The 5,730-nt window shown below is 40.2% G+C and overlaps 1 protein-coding gene across 1 annotated transcript in view; it reads right to left on the reverse strand.

Moving 5' to 3' along the window:
- Positions 1–4,364, reverse strand: part of LOC106521391 (double C2-like domain-containing protein alpha) — a 31,923-nt gene extending 27,559 nt beyond the window's left edge. Inside the window, exon 1 of the mRNA XM_014013940.1 lies at positions 4,091–4,364. The gene's annotated coding sequence lies outside the window, so the exon portion shown is untranslated. The remainder of the gene's footprint in view (positions 1–4,090) is intronic.
- Between the last annotated feature and the right edge of the window lie 1,366 nt (positions 4,365–5,730).

The raw sequence follows: 5,730 nt of genomic DNA on the forward strand, positions 1-5,730 counted from the left end.
TGTGTGTGTGTGTGTGTGTGTGTGTGTGTGTGTGTGTGTGTGTGTGTGTGTGTGTGTGAGACCAACTCTTTTATCTAAAATGCTTGACAGGGCTGCATAAACAGGCAGCTTAATTACAGAAGGTAGTCTTTCCACACTCGAGCGTTTTGTTTCAGTCGGATATTTAGAAGCGTCTTGGTGAATTTGTTRAGTTGTGTTTGCAGTGAGTTGACCACATGGCTGAAAGAGGCAGGTGGGCTTCAAATATTTCACAGCTTTTGTTTTCCACAGCAGAACTTGAGGGGGTGTTCTGTTCTCAATACTGAATTTAAAAAACAACAACCTTTGGACTACCTTCTGTTTGTTCTGCATCAATCGATTGAAACTGAGACATTTCTATACTCATTGTGGATTTTTTTCTCCTCTTTGTTCTTTTTGTGAGTTGAGTTCTGAAAAGTTCAAAAACTCAGACCAATCGGGCGACTAAGTGATTGGAAATGAAAGAGAAGTAAAAGCAAATCTATAATAATAAAACTACAACTCCTGCGTGTGTCAGCTGTAGCTCTGAGTAAATAACTAAACTCTGCAGGGATGGAGATGGATGGACAGGAAATAGTTTTTGCATCAATCTGATCTTGAGTTCTGTAACAAAGACTGAAGACAGWAAATAACATTTCATTAAACACTGGGAGTCTGGGTCCATTTAACAGCACATCCAATATAAAACAGTTCTGTGGGGTCCACACTTCTGCATTATTTTTTTTTATTTTTTTCTGTAAAGTTCACTTCCAAAGGTGAAAATTAGTAAACAGGTTTGTATTTCAGAGCCTTCACTCGTCCGGGTGGAGTTAATATGACTCTCTGCCCTGAGATAAAGTGACTSTGAAACTTCTGCCCCTGACTCTTGACCTTCAGTGAGACTGAGCTCATCGGGTGGCTGAGAMCGTCAGCGTGGCTCATCCAGCTTTAGCTCAGCTGTTGATGAAACAAATGTCTGAAAGGAGCTGCAGCGTGCCAGCTCCCTTCTCTCCTCGGACTGAAAGGACTTTGACAGACTTTTGGCTCGGCGACGGGCGATGATGCACATCTCGCCTTTTGAAAACCAGCAGCAGCCATTTTGGTCTCATCAGCACAGARTGAATGATTTCAACGCGACGGCACTTCTGCTTCTTGCTGCCTAATTATCCCAAAGCCGAGATGACCTTTTTTTGTGTCGTTCAACTTCTCAAAACCTTCGCTGGAAATAATGCAGACAGGAAGACAAATCAGTTCTTATCACGACTTTGACACAACAATATTAAAATAAAACTTCTGTTATCTGCAGAGGAGGATGGAAAGGTATTAAGGTGAAAACAGCTTAATGAAGCTCCCTGTTATCATGTAGATGATTACCAGAACTGATGGAAAGATCAATAAACTGAGATGAGCTGGTAATAATCACTGTCAGTATGTGAAATGCATAATTCATCAAAGCGCACAAAAATACACAAGTACGCAAGGGTAGACGCAGCCATTTCCATCAGATCATTAATTCATGCGTTCACACACACAATAAACTGCGTTGTGAGCATGTGTGTGTGTGTGTGTGTTGATGAAATGTGCACAGTCATTTGCCTCCCAGTTCTGGCAGATGTGGCTGGAAGCTGGAGCAGCTCGAGCACCAGCAGCAGCACCAGCAGGCTCACATCTCTCTGGGAAGCTGAAGCTCATGATTGATCGCTCTCAGGCTTCCAGCATCTCTGCTTCACATCRTCCTCTTTGTTACACAGAAAAGTGGCGAAACAATCGTCAGAGGAAGGTTTCACCACTAAACTCATAACCTGTAGCTAAAGACCAAGCCGTCTTTGAAAGGGTGATATCTCCCACCAGAGTTTTGAAGTAAAACCATCCTTTTGGAACTAAACTGAGATTGTTGGATAGCATGTTTTATCAACAAGAGTAAAGCTTACAATCTTTATATATAAGTAACTTCATGAAAGTCATTTCTAGTTGTTTTAGAGAGACTGATTTACATAAACAAGCAAAAACTTTTTATGAACTTTCTGACAAATCAAGTTTGCAAAATATATGTTGCAAGGCTGCTGTTTAGTTTTCTGTCTATTTCCTGTCTCATCATTTTTAAACCTTTACATTAATGTATTTAAAGATTTTCAACAAAAGCATTGTTCAAAGAATGTGTGGAGGATGATTCTCAGCTACTACGACACCAAAATTGGCTCATAATCTGTAAAACTGGCAGAATTACAACCATTTTTGTGGCGGCTAAGGTTAATCAGCTGTGGAGCCCATTTTTAATTGGGCTGACTCCAAACGTTAAAGCCACAATAGAYGTCAAAATACACGACTTATTATTGTTTTTTATTTGAATGTTGTGCTCTTTTGTTCCCAAAACAACTGATTACAGAATCTGGCTCTCCCCTTCAACGGCCTTGATCTGTTGACTAAATTCTTCCTGGCTGGATTACGTCGATAAGGCTCTGCCCCCTACCTCCCCCCCTCCTCTCTCATCCATCAAATCTGATTCCTGAGCAGGCTGAAGGCCACACAGAATGAACACTTCCATCAAAATTCTGAACTTTGGCTGCGCTGTTCTGGGGACTGGATTCTTCGGGCCCCATAATTTCACTCCTCTGGCTAATTAATCTGCCCTATGCAGAGTTTTTTTTTTTTCATAAACACCATAGTGTGTCACAGTGTTGATATAATATGATGTTTTTGCTTTTTTACCTCATCTTTCCATTGTGTGGTTTTTAGTTTTTCTGTTGTTTTTGTTGTTATGGTAGAGCAACTGTGTTTGCTGGATGACTGTCTTAACTGCCCCCTCCCCTCTTCCCTGAATGTACAGCACCTTGTGAATTTATTTCTGTGAAAGGCGCTATATAAATAAAAATGTACTTACTTACTTACTTACTTGCTTGCTTGCTTGCTTGCTTGCTTGCTTGCTTACTTACTTACTTACTTACTTACTTACTTACTTACTTATATGTGTTTGCAATTAAAAAAACACAGAATGTAAACAGTAAATATATCCAGAACTCTAAAAGGAGAATATACAGTACATCACTGATTGTAATTGATGCCAAATTTAGTTATAAACAAAGGATATTTGATGTTTTGTAGCATGATTTTTACAAAAACCCTGATGAGTTACATTATCCCACAATCAATCGTTTCATGATGATGCTAGGAGCATTAAATTCTAACTAAAACCATTAAAACCTGCATCATTTGATGACTTTAATCAGTTTCAGGTGTTCACCCAATGATGACAGACAGAAAAACAATAAAAGTAACATATAAACTTTCTTAACAAATCTCATGAATCAGTTTCTGCTCTGAATGTGTGCTGGGAATGACTCTCAGCTGCCATCAGAGCACATTTTAGCCCAGTATCTGTCGTATTTGTCAAACCTTCCAGTTTCCAGCAGACGAAGGAAACCCACAGATTCCTGCAGTCAGGAATATCTTTGTGCAACATGTGACACCCCTCCCTCCCATCTTTTTTTAGCTCCTTCACTTTAAATTAGAGTCAGATGATGGGCATGGTCTCTCTCCAGCCCTGTACCTTCCCATGCCCACCTCTCTCCTCCCTCTTTATCCGTCTCATTATCTCTCCAGCGGCCATTATTTCACCTGGAGCTGTGGGAGGATGTCTCTTCCTCCCTTCAGCTGGTTCTCTTACAATTTCTTGTGTGGCCCTGAGGCAGATTCTGCTCACCTTTAAATAACAAGCTCCTGGATGACAGGCAGATGGGGTGGGGGGACACTGCTGCACACTGTAGCTACTCGTTACTTTAACAGGCAGCATCACTTCTAAATAAGCATGGTGGCAGCCCGGGCATGTCAATTAGAGCTGGGTTATTTTCAGCCAGATGGAATGAGTAAACTTCAGAGTTAGATGTGTGTGTGTGTGTGTGTGTGGGGGGGGGGGGTGAAAGAGCAGGTGAGAAGAAAGTAATACTGACACATGTTGCATCTGTCTGCTGCAGAATGATATGTCTCTGATTTTTGTCTAAAAATACATCTATACAAAAAGAATGTCATCATGTGAGGAGACAAAGTGGTGATTCAATGTATCTGCATTTCAAAATAAAGCAGTAAAATGTCTTACCTCAGTGAGAGAATAAGAGTGAAACTCCTCATAAAAGAACAGAGGAGGGAAAAAAAAGGGAATTCCAGAGCAGAGAGGAAGAGGAAGACTAACAGGTGGCGAAGAGGAGAGCGGGGAGCAAAACGAGAAGCTGCACTGATGCTGTGAGAGTCATTAAAAAATGAGCGCGCCGTTAGTTCAAGTTGGATTGAAGAGCAGAGAAGAGGAGGAGGAGGAGGGAGTTGAGAGGAAGAGAGAGAAGCAGAGGGGATGTMTTCCTCAGCAGCCACTGTGGATGTGACCGTTTTGCTTCGCTTCCTCCTGCATCCCCCCACCCACCCTCTTCATCATCAGCATCACTTSTTTTGGTCACTCCGAGCTTTCCCCAAAAGAGTTTAACTAACCTTTAATGATTGGGTTGAATAAACTGTTGACATGTCATGACATCACRCTGACATGAAGGATTTTATTTTATTTAATCAAATTTATTCTYAGTTGAAACTTTCTGGAATTAAAATCTTCAGACGGTTTTTGGCTCAGGTGGATAGATCCAGAATAAATGTCAACAGTAAATTAAATAATACATTTTAGAYGTCTGAAATTACATAGTTAAATTAAAAAGCATTGCACTTTGTTTGATGTAAAAAATGAACAGATGTAGTGGATTAAATTAAAAAAGATTATGTCAACTGGCTTGAATAAAGATAACACATGTGTTATCTTTATTAAAGTYAGTTGACTGGGACCAGTTGATATCATCTTTTTAATTTAMTCCACTACATCTGTTTTTTGAGAGTATAGATGGAAGCAAAACTATCTAAAATCAGCTAAAATTTTGGCCATTTTTCAGAAAGGCATGAGACTTGAGACAGTGTGGATAGATTTTTCTGAGTAAGGGGCCATTAAGGGGCCACTATTTTCATAGAGGGGCCAAGTATTTGTTCAACATCCTTTCACACAAATCCCCAGTTTTGGTAAGGTGTTTACATTTAACCAGTCACATGTTCAAACACTTGTAATGTAATGTATTTTTTTTTAAAATAAAAGCTTACACAATGAATTCTCCTTACCAGTTTTACATACATTTTTACTGTACATTGAAAAAATACTTCCAAACACACAGCCTTTGAGAAAATCTAGTCATTGTCAGTTGACAAACAGGATTGTTCCCATTTTCTTGGAAGAGAAGACTTCTGTAAGCTTGATTCATGCTGGACTTTCCTATTTGACTCATTAGCGCCTCTAGTGTTTGGACATTAAACGTCAGCCACCGTCATGGCTTCCAGATAAAAGACAGATGAATGACAGGACAGGGACRCTTCAGGGGGCCAATCAGATTTCAGCTGGGGGCAATGCCCCTGTGGCCCCGCCCCTAGAACCGCCCCTGTTTGGAGACAGCAGTTTAGGAAGTAAGTTCTGGGTTTGAGGCTCCTATCTAGCTGATCCAATGGACCTCAGAGGAAGAAGCTTGTTGGTGAAGATTTAAACACTAAAAAATTTAAAGTCTTGACTCCATTGATTGGCAGACACTACAAAAGCAACTGATTTATTTAAACAGGACATGTCTATTTCAARCACGTTTTCACGATCATTCACAAGTGAAAATCACTTGTCGACATCACAATCTCCTCGTATTAAAAAAAATCTTCTGTGGTCTCTTT

Source organism: Austrofundulus limnaeus, unplaced genomic scaffold (assembly GCF_001266775.1).
Source record: "Austrofundulus limnaeus strain Quisiro unplaced genomic scaffold, Austrofundulus_limnaeus-1.0 Scaffold108, whole genome shotgun sequence".
NCBI classification, from domain to species: Eukaryota; Metazoa; Chordata; class Actinopteri; order Cyprinodontiformes; family Rivulidae; genus Austrofundulus; species Austrofundulus limnaeus.